This window comes from Lycorma delicatula, chromosome 5 (assembly GCF_047948215.1).
Source record: "Lycorma delicatula isolate Av1 chromosome 5, ASM4794821v1, whole genome shotgun sequence".
NCBI classification, from domain to species: Eukaryota; Metazoa; Arthropoda; class Insecta; order Hemiptera; family Fulgoridae; genus Lycorma; species Lycorma delicatula.
In genome coordinates, this window is record NC_134459.1 from 149,041,694 (window position 1) to 149,063,454 (window position 21,761).

Genomic DNA, 21,761 nt, shown 5'->3' on the forward strand with positions numbered 1-21,761 from the left:
CTTACTGTCTTTTTTAGTAAGCCAAATATAACACTGCTTATCAGCACGCCAAAGCCATTGGAATGCAATTGATATTCAGCCCTACCAATGATGCTTTCATTTTGTTCACCACAAGGACCGGCTTTATAATTATTACTTTCAGAGAGAGCAACTTTGATTACTACTACTTGTACTTCAGATGTACTTCAGTACAGATATATAAATATAATTTTTTTCTCAGTCAAAATCTGTTATAACAAAACCTTTGCTGTATCAAATTTTACTAGATAATAAAAATATATTTTTTACAAACTATTAATTCGAAAATTAAAATTAATTAATGCAGATTAATAAGAACTTAATAGTAAAAAAAAAACCTAACAGTATAAAAAAAAAGATGGCTTCTTTTTAAAAACAGTAGTAAAAATATTACAACTGTATAAGTTTGTACGTATTGGCGACTGAGAGAGGGGGGAGAGTACAGAGAGAATCTGGTTCGTGTCGAAATTCATCAAACAACTGCGTATGTCAAAATGTGTGTTACGTTGATGAAAAATTTATTTGTTTAGCTGTTTCCATTATATTCAACGATGTAGAAAAAATAAACAAATCTTACATAACAATAATATTAGCTTACATTTTCTTTCTGATAATTTATTAATCTATTAAAAGTGTTATTAACGAATAACGTTGTCATACAGTAAATAATGTTTTTTTCTTTATATCTGTAAGCATTGTTTTAAAAATCGTATCAAATTTTGTTTATTTGATTATTTGTATTTATCGTATTCAGTATATTAGATGTATTTTACGTGAATCTAGAAAACCGTTTAGAAAATAATTCTACGTGTAAACTAGGTAAGTTCTTTCAAATAATAATATTTGTAATAAGAAAAATAGTACACAAATAATGTGATTACTACTGGTTAACAACTATCGGCAGAAATTATGGGAATTTAATGAACTAACGTTTCATAATTTGCCAAAATCATTATTTTTAGGTTAGCCAAATATATTTTTATTCTTGTTATTTTAATTAAAATTAAGTACAAATTACTTTATAAAAATATGTAACTAAAATAATTTGATTTCAAGTAAGTACCGATACACTAGATGAGGGGTTATTGAATCTTTTGTAGACTAAACGTTTTATTTACGTATTATTTCTATTTAAATGTGCTCTAAATTATTTCGGGTATCAATAGTCTATTGAAGTTCTGTTTTTTGTTTAGATTTACGTTAATAACAAAACCTTTTGCCTGTGTCTACATTTGGTGATTAATAAATTAGCTATCTATTTTAGAAAGATAAATTGCCTTTGTTTGTTCAGTATGAAATTTTTTTTTATTGATACTATCAAAAAGTAATGTATGAAATTTATTCTGTTTGTTCAGATTTTAAGTTATACTTCGTTCTTACATAGTAATGAGCTATTTTAACATAGTACAAAACATTTAACTGTGTTTCATTTTATAATATACTATATAAAAATACTATTTTTATTTATTTATTTTTTTTACACAATACCAAATTGGTTTGTTAAGCAATATAAATTGTAAATTAACCATTAGCTGACCGTGATATGAAATAACTTTTTTTTTAATTTTACTGATGAATATCTCTTTAGATGGACCTAATTTAAGCAGGGATATGACTTATATTAAGAATTTTAACAAATTAGCTGAAATTTAAGCCTGGTACTTACAAATAACCGTTGGGCTCTGAGATGCTATAAGGTCATATCACTCGGCCAACTTATAAGGACTAAGAAATTTTCTTTACATGTAGTGGATATTAGCTTACTAAATAGTATTATAATTTTCTTTAAACATAATATGTTATGTTACACACACAATTTTGTAAATGAAATGTATACTATTTGAACATTCCTTGCAAATTTTCCCCATTTCCGACAATGTTAAACGAGTTTGAGGCTTCCAAATACTCCTTCAGATACATATCGAAAAAAGCAGTTTTCGGGATTTTTTAATAGGTGTAACGACTTACAGTACAAATGAAATTTTTCTAAAATATTTGTTTTATAAAGATTATAAAAAAGATAATATTTTCTATAAAAGTAATGATGTTTATTAATTAGACAATCCATTTAGCGATCGTAATGAACATTTTGAATCGGTATATCGATATTTAAAATATATATTCGTCTTTTGTGAAGACAGGAAACTAATTCATTTCTTATTCTATATTCCCTAGTTAACCTGAAAAAAGGATTTTTTATTGAAATTTTTTTTGTATTTGTTCGGTCAAGAGTTTTGTATATACATAAAATTATTGATGAACAAGTATAGAACTGTAAGATATATGTAGTCTAAAATTCTTTTTATAATTACACTGCCGCTTGTGCTAAAAAAAAAATCAGTTAAAACTGACAGTAGTTAAAACAAAGACACAAACGCTATTGTATGTAACCAATTCAAGGACAAGTATATAAAAAACTATGTAACAGAAAGGCTTGTTGTACATGACCACTGTTCGTGTCGGCAAGAGAGAGAATAAAAAGAACTGGGCACGTTAAAGATAAATCATTTATTTTAAAATTAATATTTGTTTTTGTTTTATTTGAAAAAGCTTTTATAATCGTTGAAATCAGTTTATATATTTAAAATAAAGTAACAAAAGAATCTGAATTACGTCGCTAAATTTTTTTAACTAAAGTTTTTAATTTATCGACTTTGAATATTTTTATATTTTTTTTTTACAATTAAATTTTTTAAATATTTTTGTCAAAATGGATTTTACACAGTTAAAATGAATATAACGATTTTAAAAATCGTTTATGTTTATATATGGAGTAAATTTAACGTTTAACTGCAATTTTTATTTATTTTTTCTCTTAAATTTACAGTTCAGTAAGAACGAACCCGTGTGTAATGCACTATTTTCAAAACTAAGTGTTTTATTATGGTAGAAAATAATGTAAAATAAAAAGGTTAATTAACTTTATTTTAAATAAAGGTTAGATTTAGCAATAAAAATGCATCTTGCATTCCTATTTTAATAAAAAATATTCAATTATAGATTAGGAAAAAATATACTAACATCCTATAAGAATTAACAAACACTGATTTTAACTATTGTACCTATATCGTGCTAATGAAAAATTTGAGTTACAATAAATTTCGAAAAAATAAGTAATAATGTAAATTATAATACAAGAACAGATTAGAGTAAAAAAATAAAATAAAATTTCAATCGAGTTAAAGTATGTATGCTTTTTTACCGCCAGATTACATTTTAAAAACAGATTTGCATTTTGTAATAACAGCAAAGGTAACTTCAGTACAATATCGATAAAAAAGATATTACAGGTTACATATTAATTTAACCCACCGACCGGGTTAGTCTAGCGGTGAACGCGTCTTCCCAAATCAGCTGATTTAGAAGTCGGGAGTACCAGCGTTTAAGTCCTACTAAAGGTATTTATTTTTATACAGATTTGAATACTAGATCGCGGATACCGGTGTTCTTTGGCGGTCGGGTTTCAATTAATCACACGTCTCAGGAGCGGTCGAACTGAGACTGTACAAGGACTACGACTACCTTCATTTACACTCACACATATCATCATCTTCATTCATTCTCTGAAGTAATACCCGAACGGTCATTCCCGGAGGCTAAACAGGAAAAAAGAGAGCTTAGGGGGGGGGGAGCAGAATCCAAATTGGGATTGAGGGCCCGTACCGCTGACTGAATAAATTTGGTCAATTTACTGGTACTGCATTATCCGCATGGGCGGGTGATTTTAAAGGCACGTCCAAACCTTGTATTTTCCTCCAAAAATCTCGAAAACGTCGTTTACTGGTCATTTTATTAAACAGAGTGGGAGATCGAACAGTTAGCATAATATATATATAGCCATGAAACTTGACAGAATGTCTGTTAGTAAACCTTGTTTCAGATATAAGCATTATATCTATCTTAATAATATTTAAAACAGCTTTTGATTCTAGTTTTTTATCAGACAACCCGTTATCATTCCAGATTGCTAGTCTGAGACAGTCGATCATTTTTTCTCAAGACGATTCAAGAATAGTCCTGTTCATATTTTCAAGCGTTCACTCAAATCTTTGCAACGTACTGTCAAGGACATTCATCGGCCCGTGAAAATTTTGGTTATCAATACTTTGTTGATCATAGGGACAACTCGTTTTAACTTTTTCAGCGTAGGTAGTACGAAAAATATTCAGCCTATTATTATATTCATTATTATTGTTACACTAATGTTACTACTATTATAATTATGAAAGCCATTGTTACTAGAGTTCGTTACACGATCGGTATAATTATTATAAACCCACCGGGTTGGTCTAGCGGTGAACGCGTCTTCCCAAATCAGCTGATTTGGAAGTCGAGATTTCCAGCGTTAAAGTCCTAGTAAAGCCAGCTATTTTTACACCGACTTGAATACTAGATCGTGGATACCGGTGTTCTTTGGTGGTTGGATTTCAATTAACCACACATCTCAGGTATGGTCGACCTGATAATGTACACGACTACACTTCATTTACACTCATACATATCATCCTCATCCATCCTCTGAAGTATTATCTAAACGGTAGTTACCGTTGGCTAAACTGGAAAAAAAAGAAAAAAAAAGTATAATTATTATCAGTAGAATTGTTATTAGTTGAAATTCTGAAAGATAGGGCAGGTTTGATAGAATAGACCTTCGTTTTATACTATTGATAGATTTTACACCCTTTGTAACTCGCCGCAGCTGACGCAGGAAGCTGGAACCTGTGGTGCCTTATAACAGACTGTTATGGCACGATCTGTACCGCATTTTACACAACGGTGCGGGTGATTGCGTAGATCATTGGTACTGCCAAAGCGTTGGCAACGTTTGCATTAGACCGCTTATTTTTTAACATACGGAGCTTCAGAGCTTAAAATTGTATAGTTGAGAGATTTCACGTCAAAAGTTTCTTTATTATTAGATTTGGGATCCAAATCTATTAAATAAAGTGGCAGCGGTTCCTTCGTTTGACGATGTAGAACGTTAATAACGTCTCTAACCTCGTGACCTAACTTCGTCAATTCATCAATGATTACCGATTTATCTTCCGAGTGATGCACGCCTCGCATGACCACCCTATATACTATTTCATGTTTCAAGTTTATATGTAAAATTACATAATGTTTTCAAGCATTTTTGACGTTATAATATTACATATTTCAATATCAACCGGCAGAACATTTACCGTGTGGCCAGATTTCATTGTTGTCAGTTTATATTTAATAACATTACAATTAGGAAATAATTGTGAAAGACAATTTTTCAATTCGGTTATCGCATTAACGCCTGTTACAAAAATAGGTTCAAGTTTTAATAATTCTGCACGTCTACCTATGTTGTCAGCAGTGTTTTCAAGAAGACTAAATTTATTTGATGTAGAATAGCAAAAGTAGATACGCGATATTAGCCGATTGTACGCGAATATTAGGTTCAGTATAATTTGTACGTTGGCGTTTTTTTTTGCCGCTGGAATTTCATCCTTCTGCCGACTAACATTTTCGTTTTGTATGCGCAATATTAGTGTTGCTTGTCGGGAAGGGTTTGCACTAAAATCCGTAATATCACTTTCACTCTCTGCTCCTGAAAAGTCACTCGTGTTATCGATAATGTCGTTACTAATTAAATTACGCCGTGGCTATTGAGGGGTCCCTATCGGAACACTTTAGAAGCCGCGTATTCTATTACCTTGTAGGTTAGGGTTTACACGAGATAGTAGGTTATTGTTTACATGCGATGATTCGCTGTTGCTAGGAATAACAGCTTGTAGACGGTCCGTAGCAACGCTCAATAGATGGTTATGTCGCTTATTTAAAAACGACACCGAATAAAAATATTTCTTCTTGAGACAGTACTAAGATAATAATAAACAATATAGTATATAGATAATATAGTCTACGATATAATTCCTAGTGATATTCGGTATAAGATAAATTTTCACTAGACTCGTCTGTCTTACACAAAAAACAGATGTTGCACTAAAACTGATAAAAGCCTTAGCCCGGAAAGTAAAAGTAATATTTTAAACTTGTATGAAACTTCGTATAGGCTTCTTTTCCAGTTTTTCGGGAACTTTTTTTAAGCTTATCTGTCTAGGATATAAATCCGTAAGCGGTTTACGTACTTTACCTTTATATTTTAAACTCCTACAGCAGGATATATCGCTATAGTCGGAAAAGTAAAAGACGAATAAACATTCATAAATTGCCATTTTGTACAATTCTTTGGTATACTTTATAAAAAGATTCCCTTGTAAAAACAAATATAAAGCATAAAACTTGTTTGAGTTCGTCGAGATTCTTTTTCAATACGTTTTTTTGACTTTTGGGCTTATTTTTAGGTTACATATTTTTCAGTTTAATTATGCGGACTCATCTTGGTTTAATGAAAGTCTTTTTTTGGAGAGAGGGCTTTTTTAAAATTGAATGTTTTTGTTTTCGTTACTGAACGTAGTTTTACTGCCAAAATAATTTATATTCTCTATAAAATATCATTACAACTTTTCCTTTTTGGAAATGTTTTGCAAAAAAATTACGATGTTTGTGGTTATTCGCAAGTGTGTTATTATCGGATTAGTCGTGAATTACTGACGATAATAGCCCACGCAGACTGTTTTTCCTTAAATAAACAAAAATTATAAATAAATAAACCTTCCACAATCAGTTACAATGTACACGTTCCTTTTCACTTCAATTTTCAAGATTGTTAAATTAATTTTGTTGCAGAGGCTGGTGTATGTTTTTTTTCTGATTCGGTACAAAAATAAGTCGGATTTAACATTACCAGTAGTGTTAGTACTAGACAAAAAATAACTAAATCGTTCAGAAAAATTAGTTAAACAAAATACTTGGAAAACCACATCTATATTCAAAAACGGCTACTAAGAATACGTTTACGTAAGAATACGTTTACTTATCCGGTAAAGCTAAACATTAAAGTAGAATTTTTTATTATTTATATTATTAAATTTCATACGAATTAATTTACATACGTAGTGTCACTGCGTAAACGGAGTAAAGGATAAGTATCTCTAATAAATCAAGTGCGTATTTATTTTAATCAAAGTCGATGAAGTTGTATTAAGATAAATTTTACGCTTTAAAAAATTTTACTTTTGCCTAAAAAAAAGATTTATTCTAGAGCTGTAGTTCATCGTAAAAAAGTAATAATTCTGAAGAAAAAAGAAACGGTGTATAATATTTATAAGAATGAAATTAATTCCTTATATCTCTTTTAATCGTATTTACTTAAACAGAAATACATAGAATAATTCGTAAAATTATTTATTTATTCCCTGAGCTAATCGGTCGTAGAAAAGATATCATGTTTATAAAAAACCGTTCGTTTTAAAGTAATAATGTAAATCGATGTTTTGTCTAAAAGATTTTTCTCGATCGACATTAATAGATTTGTTTACAGGTTAAACAACCGATCAAGAAGTGACAATGGACGAGTCAACTTGATGCGCGTGCGCAAGTGTATTTGTACATTGTGCGCGCAGTCTGTATGCTAAACCGTTCCCTCCATTATACATGTTAGTAACAGCAGCGTGCGTTGTTTTGGTTTGAAATGTTAAAAAACGCGCTGCTTCTATTGCTGGAAGATATATGTTTATAAATTTTGTGTGCGGTTTTGTTTTTAAACGGTAGTTATAGATATTAAATTGTTACTTGTGTCGATATGTAGGGAATGTTACGTAAATACGCGTTAAAATTACGTTGTACGTGTCATTTTGTTTTTATTATTTTAATAATTAACTATAACGTTCGTAAAATACGTTATCGGTTATAAACAATGACTGCTATACCGGCTTTCTGTTTTAATTGAAATTACGAAGTAGTTAATGTGCGCCGAAACCGAAATACGGCATTTCATCCTCCAATAACTACGGTCTCTTCAGGGGCATTCCTGCTAGACTGAAAGGCACTAGAACCGGCAGGCCTTATGACCATTTTTTTCTCAGAAATGTGCTTGTGTGTATGTGTGTGTGAGTGTGTGAGACTTGTGTATTATAATTGCTATGAGGGATACGAATTTATTTATTATTTACAAAAATAGCTTATCTTACTAGCAACATATCGATGTAATGAAAGACATAATAAATTATGATATACGGCATACAAAAAAAAAGAAGTTATTTGTGATCATAAATACGTCACTTTTACTTGATGTCTATAAATATATTTTCTGATGGCATTGGTAAACATGTAACACATAACTATTCGTAATGAATAACACTATACAATAAAAACTGTTTTTTGTCGACCTGAATAGCCTTTTAAGTAGTAGGAATTTTTATAAAACGTTTTCTGAATCTCTTTCAATTTGTTACTAATCTGTGATTTATGACACGGGTTTTTCATCATATTTTGCCCAATTTTCAACCGATTTGCTCGAAAGTATTATTTTTAAAACCAGCAAACTATGTTTCATAAACACAAAGCAAAAAAAAAAAAATTCGCTAATAGAAGACGCGGTAGAAATGCGCAAAAAATCTGCAATTAAATTATCGTAATTTTTGTACTGTTTCAATTTTTTGTTGTTACAGGCATAAAAAATATCCAATCGTAACGGGTTTTTTGGTCAAAATCTGTTAAATCTCTTTAATATACTGTAATTTTTTGAAATTTTTTCACAAGAGGGTAGCATAAGACTATGAAGGGAGGTAATCAGATACCAACATATTTTCGCGGAGCGCTAATCAACCGCGGGTCATTGTGATGGGAAAAGGTAAGATTTTCAAACCATAATTTTTTAATAAAGTATTAAAGCAGTAAACTTCAATCCTTTTTAGATAATTTTTGTAAATCCTGATCCTTTTATTAGGAAATTATTACCGATTGAATTTTTTTGTAACTTATTACTGCATGTGTTTTTTATTATATCGTACCTATTTTTCGATTAGCTATATAATTTCATTTACTTTTCTTTCGTCTTTTTATTAAGTATAATTCTTATCAACGTCGTTAATGGCAACGTCGTCGTTGCCATTAACCTCTTTATCGTGTTGCGCTTCCTAGAGCGGACCAAATATGTCTAAATCTTACGGGTCAAGTCAGGGTTGTACGCAAATGAGGTGGTATTCCCCGATCCGATTCCTTATCGGTCTCTAGAGTTACTTGAGTTATCTGAGGCCGAGCGTCCTATAAAGAGAATCATACCTTTACGCTAAGGGTGTTTTTTTTTCAACGACGCTTTATTTAAACCGTTCAACTTTATTTAAATCGTTAATAAATGTAATTTATTGTAGTGTAAACGTAAACCGATAATGTCGACAAAAACAGGTAAAATTGACGGAAAGAGTCTCTTCAAAATTTGGGGATTCGAGCCTGCGGACGGACTTGTAAAAAATCTTAAAGAAATTCAGATTCGTGTTTGTTAAGCGACCGATGTGTCCCTTAGATCCCTTCAGCGCATTTTAAACCGACAAGAACAGCTCGGAGTGGAAACGAAGTCGGTATTCATCGGATAAATAAAGGCCAAGGAAGAAGTTGAAAACTTGACACGGATAATTTCAATAAACGTGTTATTCGGAGGACGGTGAATATGTTTCATTTACTGCATGGAGATCTTCCCGTCTCTGAGGAAACGTTTGTCGTTAATTAAAGAGTAATGTTTGACGGGGTCATCCGGGGTCTTCGTGTAGTCATAAAGAATTTAGGCTTCCGGTGGAAAAATCTAAAAACAACAGAAATATTTTGATCGAGAATGACGATATAGTAGAGAAAAGGTTGCATTATTTACGCTCCATAATGCGGTGCAGAGAAGAAAATCGTCCATTTATACGCGTAGATGAAACCTTTTCATCTACATCCTTTTTCTTGTTTAGCCCCCAGGAATCACCGTCAGGTATTACTTCGGAGGATGATATGTACGAGTGTAAGAGAAGTAATCTTGTACGGTCTCGCTTCGACCGTTTTTGAAACGAGTGGTTAATTGAAACTCGACCACCAAAGAACACCGGTATTCACGATCTATTATTCAAATCCGTGTATAAGTAACTGCCTTTACTAGGATTTCAACGTTGGAACCGTCGACTTTGAAATCAGTTGATTTGCGAAGACGCGTTTACACTAGACCAAGCGACGGCTGGTTGGATAGATGAAATCTTTATACATTCTTCCCATACGAATACCCGTGGTCTTACTGTTATTCAGAAGGGCTGAAAACTCCTGTTTCTAAAGAAAGTCGAGAAAATAGTAGTTAATACGGGAGGAGAATGCGGTTTTATCGGAAATGCTCTCCTAATATTTAATTCGGGTCAAAAACCGGGCGATACAGTCACGATATGTATTATAATTATTTTCAAAAATCGGTTGTGTATCATCGGCTACCGAATCTTTCACAGAGATCTGTAATAATTACTATATCATCGGAAAATCGTAGCATCTTTATCTTTTCACCTTGTACTGTTACTCGAGATGTAAATTGTTTTTTAACATCATTAACTGCTAGTTCCATGTAAAGATTAAAAAGTAACGGGGATAGGGAACATCCTTGTCGGACTCCCTTTCTTATTACGGCTTCTTTCTTATGTTCTTCAATTATTACTGTTGCTGTTTGGTTCCTGTAAAATCCAAAAGATTGCGTAAATTGATGTGAGATTATTTGAATAGAATTAAAAATTATTAAGTAGGTATTTATTTAATTAAAATATATTATTAGTGCTAAAAATAAATATTTTATCAATTCAAACTAATTTCTAACGGTTAAAAATTATTTCATCTCCAAATTAGCCAAAACCAACAATTTAAAAAAAACTTACTATTTTAAAAGTACGCGATCACACATCAGCGCCATCTATTGTATTTTGTGAGAACTAACACATTATAATATATGTAGCTCTATCGTGATAATTTTGATTACGAGTCGGCTCTTTTTTTTCCCCATGGAAAAGTCTATCCCAAAATCTCCGTACAACGCGCCTAAAAAAGTTTTCACTTCAAAAAAGTAAATTTCATCTTTACCCATTTTACCACTTAAATTCGGAATTTAAAAAAAAATTTTTCTTAGTTTGCAGTTACAGTATAAGAAGAATTTTTAGCAGAAATTTTCAGTAGTTTTGATTTGGCGTAGATTTTGTATAAATCATGATATATTGTCTTCAATTTCAATAATGAGAAATGCAGCACCGAACGAATTATTTATTATTTATACAGTTAAATTAATAATTTTTCATTTTTCGATAACATTTCCGATTAACCGTTATCTGTTAGATCGAGAGTTTATGTGATGCATGCAAAAGTTATCTTTCAGTCTCCTAACAAATACCCCGTTCGAATCTAGAAAATCTGACGATTATTTAGAGAGATATCATAAAAGCATCCCATCGCACCTCCCACTGGACAAACTGGCGGCCATTCGTAGGTGGTGAAAATCAGTTTTCCAATTTTGTAGGACCAGGTAAACTTCCTAGAACCCACCGGGTTGGTCTAGCGGTGAGAACGCGTCTTACCAAATCAGCTGATCTTGAAGTCGAGTGTTGCAGCATTTAAATCCTACTAATGTCAGTTACTTTTATACGGATTTGAATACTAGATCGTGAATACCGGTGTTCTTTGACGGTCGGGTCTCAATTAACCGCACATCTCAGGAACGGTCGGACTGAGACTGTACAAGACTACACTTCATTTACACTCGTACATATCATCCTCTGAAGTAATACCTGAACGGTAATTCCCAGAGGCAAAACTGGAAAAAGAAGAAAGTAAACTTCCTAGGCTAAAAAGTTCTAAATTATCTAAAATTTAAGCTGTTAAATACCGAGTTTCTTCGATTAGTTACATCTAAAAACCCAAAAACGAGTAAACAAGGTCGTTTTTTGCAAAGCCAATATTTATAGTAAAAATAACATTTTTGCTATTAGATGGATTTTATAAGCAAGTTACCTATTGTAATGGGTATCATGATTCGACTTCCGGAAAATTTCGATATATCTTCGCGTTTACCAATATACCGATATACCTTCAGACCCCAAAACCACCGTCAGGTTAAAAGTTTATATATGTTTTACTTTCTTGTGGACATAACTGCCGTAATTTTGAGCCGATCACTTTCAAATTGATAAATAAATTAGAACGTCCCCAACTCTCGGTCGAGTTCGTAAATGGGAAAAATCGGACCGTGGGAGTGGAAATTGGGGTCTTTTTTTCGAAAAAAACAAAATATCACGATAACTTTCTTATTGACTACAGTGTCGTTGATCCTTGATCCTTGCATATCGGGTAATTTCTGTCCAAAAGAGCCCAGTCCGTTCTTGTCGGCATACCTGCGTTAGAATAATTTTGCTGATGCTTTTCTTGTATAAATAGCATCAGGCACATTCTGAATTAATGTCTAACAGTAATCGGCTAGCATGTTAGTATTCCATTTCCCTTTATATTGACTTTCCATCACGTAATTGTCTTGGTGAAAACGTTCACTGTGTTCATCACTTACATCTCCGAGGTTATCCAGCAAAAAATCCAGATGTGAATGGAGGAAATGTATCTTCAAAGATGTATTACATCCCATATCTCTTAATAATTAAGACCTATGGAACGGTCAATAATAATTCTCTTTATCTTAAAGTAAAAGAAAGTAAATCCCTCTTAAAGTAAAATTATTATGGAATATTCTTTTGTTTTAAGTAAAAAACAGAAGTTAAGAATTAAGAAGGAAATTTACTGTTATAATGAAGCAATGATGTGAAGTAAGACGTTAATTAACAATATTGTGGTAATTGTTGAATTTTTGTTTGCCGAAAACATTTTTGTAAATGTCTTTAAATGAAGCCCAAGCTGCACTTTCTACATTATTTAACATCGAGTTAAATACATCATCTTTCACCGATCTCTTATTTGAGGACCAACAAATATTCCATGATGAAAGTAACAAGGTGTCGCACACCCAGCGTTGCGCAGTGGCTCGTCCCAAAATCCTTTTCCCGCCATGATGTTTAAATTCGTTTATGCGGTTGTCCCACAAACAGAAGCAAGACATCAATGTGATTAAAGGCAGAATTATAAAAAAAAAAAAAAAAACTTTTGAAACATAAAAGAATAAAATTTATTGACGTATATGAAAATTGGCGTCGAATTGTGGATTTTTACTCTAATATTTATAAATAGGAAGTGCCGTACTCACGTGTGCATGTACACGCACTTCCAAATAAATATGGAGTGTAGGTTTTTTGTTTATTTTATATAAAATTTAATTAACTGTATGTGGAGTCGAGAATTATGATCTGAATGATTAATTTCGTTTATTTCTTAACGATATAATAATTTTTCTTAATAAACAATTTACCTTGAATTAATTATTAATGTACTATTAGATACAGAGCGGTTCAGAAAATAATTAACTTTAATTATTTTAATTCAAAATGAAAATATAATGGAAACGTTTTATATGAAATAGAAAATAAAATAGTTTTCATTAACATAAAAACCAAAACCGACCCTTTTGCAATTGTTCTCTTTATTGCACGCGGTTTAAAATGGTTTACCTAGAAAATCCCTTGCATTTCATTTGACTCGTTAGAAAAATATGTTTATCGAATATAAAATTATTTTTCACTAAACAACAACTTTTTATTTTATTTTTATTTCAGTATTATAAAGTAATATTCATTTTGGTACCCGTAAAAAAATAAGTAATATCTCATTTTCCCGTGTAAATTAGATTATTAAAAGCAATTTCTTTCAAAAATTGTTTTGCGATAATATTTTAAATTAAACTAAAAAATGATCAATTCCAAAGATTGACCAAAATAAATAATATCAGATCTTTAGTTATAAAATTTTGAAATAAGTTATCTCCCATTTAGTTGATTTTCCATTTTAACAGCATTAAATAGTTTCACATAATAAATGGAAAATAATATTAGTAAAAAAATATTTTATGAGCATAAAAAAAAAATTATCGGTGATTCGATACCGAACCCCAGGAATAGCAAAAGGAGTCGTTACCATAGAGCCAAACACGCTACACAAAGAGTTTGTGTCAGTTGCACTTCATAAGATGTGTCCCCTGTTTGTTTGTTTAGGTTTTCATTCATTATTTTGAATTTTATCTTAATTAACAATCGATTTCAATACTCTTAAGAATCAATAGACTTGTATAAAATATTTATTTTTATTAAGGATTATTAAAAAAAATTTTTTTATTATTTTTAATAAATATTACGACTTTATCAGTGCCAAATAATACTAATTCATATTGAAAGTGAATAATTATTCATAAATATTCTATTGTTAGCTCGTTTAATCATTATCATGTATTTAAAATTTTGTAAAATTTTTGTACGACTAAAAACTTTTGTCCCAAAATCCCTTACTTATATGTTCAAATAACCCGGTAGAAAATGAGATTTTGGGACGAGCGTATACGCATGCGCGCCGAATACTGTGCGCAATGCTACACCTTGTTACTTTCATCGTGGTGTTAACGTTTGTCTAAGACCGTTGTGAGGGACGGGTTTATATTATAATATAAGTATTATTTATTTGGTGGTGTTCATTTTTGTTTATCTGACTAAGTAAGTAATTTTATACCATTCTAACATAAATTAATAGAATTTAAGTAGATTTTTTTTTATGATGAATTTGCCATTACTAATGCTGTACGGTTAATTGCTCTACAATGTAATCATTTCTTAAAACATTACTGTGTTAATTAGTGTAAGTTAGCGAGCGTAGGTTATTTCGTTAAATTATATTTATAATATAATGGTTATATCGGACGATATTGACAATAATCCAAAGGTTTGCTGTTTATAGTTATAGATATAAATTAACCAAACTTAACCTAAGCACGCTAACCTCGACTAATTAACATAAATGTTTTGATTATTTAAATAATAAATAATTGCAATAATTACTGAATTTATCATTTAAATACTCAAAACATTTAACAGTAATGACGTATACGATAAAAAAAAACATTAGGTTGGATAACATTGCATAAGTTCCACGATTATCCTTCTATTTATTGAAAATTATAATACTTATTTTCATATTCTACGATACTAATAAATAAGAATAGTGGATAGTTGACAGTTTTGCAGTAGACTGTTGAATTTTTCAATTAGGTTAGAATTACAATAGGACCCCGGTTGTTCGTTACCCGTTAATTCATCCCGTTGAATAATTCGACATCCCTCTGGAAAAATTTGTGATTTTTATTTTAGAGGTACAATACTGATACACAAAAGAAAATTAAATTTTTAATTACTAATAAAAAGTACAGGCGTACAGCATAAAAGTTCACTTAATTGCGACTGATGTTTTTATATGAGCCTATTGTACATTATGTATAAATTACAGTAATCATGTGAGAAAAGAACTGATAAAATTACTTTACATATCTTTCATTCATATAAACATTTTCATTTGGGCACTATTATTTGATCAGTTTTTTTCATATTTCTTACACAGTATAGTACTTTATTTTCTTTAAAACACATGAACTAATATATTCACAAACAGTTCCAATAGTCCAAACTGAAAAACCAATAAAAATTCTAAAAAAACATGAAGCAAAGTAACCTGACCGTCTCCTTTCTACCACTAACCATCCTCTACTGTCTTCCTGCCCAGGAGTCGACTTAACTATATCCATTACAACAGACACACTTGCCTGTTTGCTTGTCAGCTGCCTTAACACCATTTACCTCAGTCGATTTCCCTTTAACATCTATACCAGTGACCACCGTTTCTGTATCTTTACTGCCAGAGGCAACATCCATTGGTTGGACTTATTCTTTTTTGTCATCAGACGCCTTCCTAGACATCACTGAAGAACGCTTTCTGTCGTAGCAGCTAGAAATGAATTCTGTGGCTCCATAAACTTTAAATGTTTATAAATTTTTACAAAAAATTATTTTTAACAAACCGAGTTCAGAAACTGACTACACAAAAAATCTGACAATTTGAGTACCCACTTTCACTATTTGGGGGGGCAGGGGGGTCGGAAAATGTATAAACCTAAATCTGGGATATGATTTGGGGGTAGTCAGGGGGTCCGGAGATAACTGAAAATAAAAAGAAGGAATTTCCCATTATAGCTCACCTTAGACTTAGAAAATATTCCAATTGGCAATACCTGTTTAGAATATTGCAACAGCTGTACACTACAAAACTGACAGTAACAATCCTGCCGAATCTAACTGGCCACTCTAATGTAAAAACACTATAACAGTTGAAGTACACTTCACTGAAAACGTGATTACTCAATTACTCATTAATTTACAAAAGTAAATTACACCCACTCGTATGATTCTTAAGAACCACTCATTTTACGTAATCTAACACTACATTACCAAAGTCACAAATAACACCACTAAAACACCTTTCACTTCTGGGAGTACCATTTAATGAACTCCTATACCAAAGGCTACTCAACAACACCTTTTCTTTTCTTATTCCTGTTTAACCTACAGGAATCATCATCAGGTATTATTTCTGAGAATGATATGTATGAGTGTAAATGAAGTGTAGTCTTGTACAGTCTCAGGTAGACCATATCTGAGATGCATGGTTAATTGAAACCCAACCACCAAAGAACACCTGTATCTTCGATCTAGTATTCAAATCTGTTTAAAAGTAACTGCCTTTACTAGGACTTGAACGCCGGAACTCTCGACTTCCAAATCAGCTGATTTGGGAAGACACGTTCACCACTAGACTAACCCGGTGGTTCGCTCAACAACACCTAGGATTTGTCTACTTAACACACACAAAGATCATCTGCTTGACATCATCAAGGACATCACGATAAGAGACCAAATCGTACTCGCTGGTACAGATAAGATGTGAAGCAGTTATGACATGACAGTAACTGAGTAAGGAAATAAGTCTACCTCACAGCTGTTTCTCATTGGTTCCAAATGACATTATTAGGCGGTTTATTTTTTTAAATCGTATTAACATATTTTAGAATGTGGTTGAAATAAATAACAACTGTATAAACTTTTTTTTAATGCAAGTAGATACCTATAATCCATTTGTTCAGGACAATGAATAAATGAGGTGAATAAATGTTTACAACTGTCTTGAAGGAGAAACCTCAACGGCAAAAGTTAACTCTTATTTACATCATACTTCTCATAAAAGTATTTACTTCTTGAAGATCTTGAATTTTAAAAAAAGGTCAATTGGATATAAATGTCAAAGATTAACTGTCAGAACATTTGGATGACTGTTGAGTTTTGGTTAACAAATTGAGATTTCTTCTGTAACTATAGGTATCTTGAATCGTGTAGATTGTTATTCGTATTGTACAAAGTTGTAAGGAAATAAAGTCTACCTCACAGCTGTTTCTCATCGGTGCCAATGACATTATTAGGTGGTTTATTGCAATGTGATGATGTGTAAAACTTTGTATTGTATAAATAATATAATTATATTAGATCGTGTTAATATTTCTGCTGTAAGTCCAGATCAAATTTTCGATGGCTTTGTAAATAATAATCTTGTTCAGAGATAATTTTGAGTTTCAATTTAGAATCCAGTACATTTGACAAAATTTAGTAGTATTCAGTTCCTTTTTTTCCAAATGTGAGCCTTTTGTCGAGGTAAATACCAAAGCATTTTGGTATTCACTAAAATGCTTTGGTGAACACTTTAGTTGCTGCTTTGAAAATGCATAACTAAATGTGTACTTTTAATTTTCATTAGACTTTATTTGTCACAACTTCTGCCACGCTTCAATGTTGTTTAACTCTTCTTGAAGGTGCTGTGAACTTGTGAATTACTTTTACACACTACAAGCTTAAAATATGCTATTGCTTAGAAAAATCATATTCTTTTTAAAAATCACACATTAAAGATTAAAAATTTTTATTATATGTGTTTAGTTACACATACAATTCTGTACTAAAATATGTTAAATTTTTATTTAAATTATGTAAATGTGCGGTTATCTAAGGCGGTTTTCATATTCTGTCTGTACATTAATCAAACCATTTATTAATTAAGATTAATATTGATTAGCAAGATTGGAGAAACCTAACATGTTTTTTTTACTAAAATGTTCTGCAAATCTTTCCCTAAAGGATCTACTAGTTTTTCCAATATAAATTTTGTTACAATCATTGCATGTTATTTTATAGATACCACACAAGCTATTGAGATCATTATCATTATTATGGATTTTTAAATCATTTATTATGCGACTGTAAGGTCTATAAGCTATTTTATTTTTTTATCATTTTAGACATTAACCAAATTTTCAATATTGTCGTTAGTGTAGCAATATTTTATATAAATATTTTCATCAACACTTTTATTATTTATAGGTATCAACATGGTTTTATTATTAGATTTTAAATTTTGCTTTTTATAACTATTATCAATTAATGACTTGTTATATCCATTTTTTATTGTAGTAACTTTAATCTAGTTTTTTTTTTTATTATTTATATTGTAGTGTTGTGAGAACAAGCATATTGGAAGTGCATGTAGAATACACTTCCTTGAGCAGTGCCTACAGTTACGGAAAATATTAGAGATAATTCAGTCTCGAATGTAATCTCAAAATATCTATTACTTAAAAAAGAACTGATAATGTAGATGTCGATTAATTTTATAAAGGCCAGCATGTTACACTTCTTAAGACTTGGCAGATATCAAGAAGAACAAGCAGAGCAGACTTTTTGTCTGAAGCTGTCTGAATATTAGGGGAAATTTGATGAATCTGTTGGATGGTACTATGATCTGTTTGAAAGCCGAACCGGTAGGCAAATGTTTTGTCGTAAAAAGGTTTCAATCTTTTGTACAAATTTCTTTGAAAACCTTTTAAAGTACAGGTAGCAAGCTAATCTACTGATATGATGTTATAAGAGAATTAGCATTTAGTTATGCAAAAGTAAAAATTCTACTCGTTTATTAAAGACAGAATAAAATAATTTTATGCTGTCTGATTGTATATGTGATTTTTCACTCGTCATATTTCTTATATCTGCATGCCAACAATGTGGAAGTTTTTTTAAACAACTTTCAAATTAAAAATCCTTTTGGATGGTATTGGGATAAATTTAATACATATTCTTGGCATTAACCTTCACTTCGACAAAGCAATACTTGTTGACACTTACTATCTCTTTTAAGAGACCTAATCCGTGCTTAATTCCTTTGGGCAACCAAGTTACCAGGTCATGGGAATTTTGTACAGAAATTTAAAAAAAGAACATTTAAATGACAATTTTTTGAATATACATTTTGTATAATGTTATTATACCGTCCAAATTTAAAATCCTCTGTACTATCATACTGTTGAAATCGAACATTAATTTGGTGTAAAACATGTTTATATTTATACTACAGTAGTTCTCATGTGTATCTGTATATGTAATACGACACAGATCAATGACAACAATTTTTGTTGAAGAGAAAAATCATAACAATTATTTAGAAGGATGATGTGCATTCAAAAGTCAATAGACTTGGCATGTGTTGTTATAGTCATCATGGTTATTATCAATAAACAAGAAAAATGGGTCACTCTACTCTGGGTAGTTTTTAAATGTTACAATCTTTTTTTTTTTTTGTAATAATGATCAATTTTATGTTTATGACAAAATAAAACAATTGCCGTCGTTTTCGTTCAATCCTTTATTCTTGATCTGTATACCAACTGGTAGAGATTGATTTGTTTTTGCAGTCAATAGGAAGTATGAAGTTTGTAGGAAATGTTTATTATGTCTACATATTTCCTCTATAAAGTTTAATATCAAATCTTGGCACCCCCTCAAAGTCAGATTGAGCTTTTAAGATAGAAAATTGGGCTGTCTGATCATAAACTGGTGTTTATAAGTGAAATTAAATATCCTTGTATTTATATTTATGGATGTGCAATCTTTACTAAAAACGATTGTCACTTATTCTTAAAAAAATAACAATATCCACCTAAACTGAACCATATAACAGTACTGTTTTCGTGTAACTTGACATGGTACTTCAGATTACAAGAAAGGGTCCTTTGTGTGCTTCTGAATTCCTGAATCATTTGAAAAATCTTCCAGCAATTTATTTGAAATACAATTAAACATTTGTTTTATGGAAACAACTTTCCGTTGTTGATGAATTTTTAAATAATACTAATTAAAAAAAAATCTCAATTTATCTGGATTCTGATCAATATGTATTTAATTTTCAATAGTGCCCTCTAAATTGTGAATTATCATTTTGTGACTTTTTATTTTTAAATATTTACCTTAACATTATTTCATGTGTTTTTATAAAAAATTTGTATAGACTTTAAACACATCTTTTTTTTTATCGTATAATCTGTTTTATTATTACTAATTTATTTTATGATGACATAATATAATTATATAATGGTATTATTAAGTTACATTCAGAATAAAAAAAGACTATTTGTCGAATAATAATTAGTTTTTCACATTTTTATAAGGTTTTTTTTTTATCTTATTTAAAGGAGTCTGAGATCTCATTAAATGATGAAGTTTCACCACAGATTAATCTTAATATGAAAATCATTGAACTTGAAATAAATGATTTACACACTGTGAAGACAGAAGAAGAGATGGAATTTTATCCGGGTCATGTAAGTATTTATAATTATTGGATATTATAACAAACATGGGTTAATCTCTTGTTAATTTCATTTCTGTGTGTGTATGCGTGCACGCGTGTGTTCTGTTATAAAAAAAATTGTTTTTAATTCTCTTTCTATTTAATTAATATCGACTTATTAAGTTGTGTGTGAATGATAAACGGTTAACGTTTGAGGGCACAAGTGTTGTTTTTAAACTTCAGTGATATCTGAAATGCGTGTATTTTTAACTTTTTCATAGAGTTCTCATTTTAATAAGCTCTGGGTAAACGGTTGTTATTTGTAATCACTTGTCATATTTGAATATTTATCAAGTTAGTAATAAAAACCTAACCCGATGCAGATTCAACAGAGTTGTGACATATAATTTTATTATTGAAATAAACATAAAATAAAATTTAATTCTGTATTTACATTAGGAAAAGTTACCATATTATTACAAATGATATTTTAAGTTATGAGCTAACTTTATGATAAGTTATGAGTAATGATATAAGTTATAAGATAAGTTATAAGCTGCTCTGTGGAGCTGATGCAGCAATGCTAAAGAAATCATACTAGAGTCACCTGGTGCAAAATGTTGTCAATAATTTCAGTTTTTTGTTGTGAACATTTGCCTTCAGTTTTTGATAGTGCAATTTCAAAAATATGATAGTAGCGCAGAGGGTTTTATATTTGTACAGTATTATAATATTAAAAGTATATATTCAAAAATAATCATTTAAAACTTTTTCTAATTTTTGTGACCCTGTAACTTGGTTGCCCAAAGGGATTAAATACATGTTAGGTCTCTTATAAGAGACTAGCTGTCTAACCAGAACCTGGACCATTCGAGGCTCAGGTCAGCCCATACGAATCCCAGAGCCAACTCGGGGGCACCTCAAGGTCTACCTCATGGCTGCAGACATCGCTTCAATTGCTATTCCCAATTTTCCAGGGGGACTGGTGTCCTGGACATCTGCAGATTTTCCTTTAGTTGCCATTTCTATCTACCCAGATGACTCCATATCCTAGACTCCCGCACTGTATGTTATTCTCATGGTTATGAGAATAATACTGATTAATAATAGTTACAGTATTCAGGCTTTACAGAAATCTGAAAAAGGAACTAAATTACAATAGGTAGAATAATGGGAACTATAGTAACTAAAGTACACACACCTTTGACGATGAAATATTCTTAACTTATTTC

General features: G+C 30.9%; 1 long non-coding RNA gene across 1 annotated transcript; it reads left to right on the top strand.

The window, feature by feature from the left end:
- The first annotated feature begins 777 nt into the window (after positions 1-777).
- Positions 778-20,554, top strand: LOC142324561 (uncharacterized). The gene is made up of 3 exons (XR_012756325.1): positions 778-837; positions 8,562-8,743; positions 20,432-20,554. It is a non-coding gene; the product is annotated as an uncharacterized LOC142324561 (long non-coding RNA).
- The last annotated feature ends 1,207 nt before the right edge of the window (positions 20,555-21,761 follow it).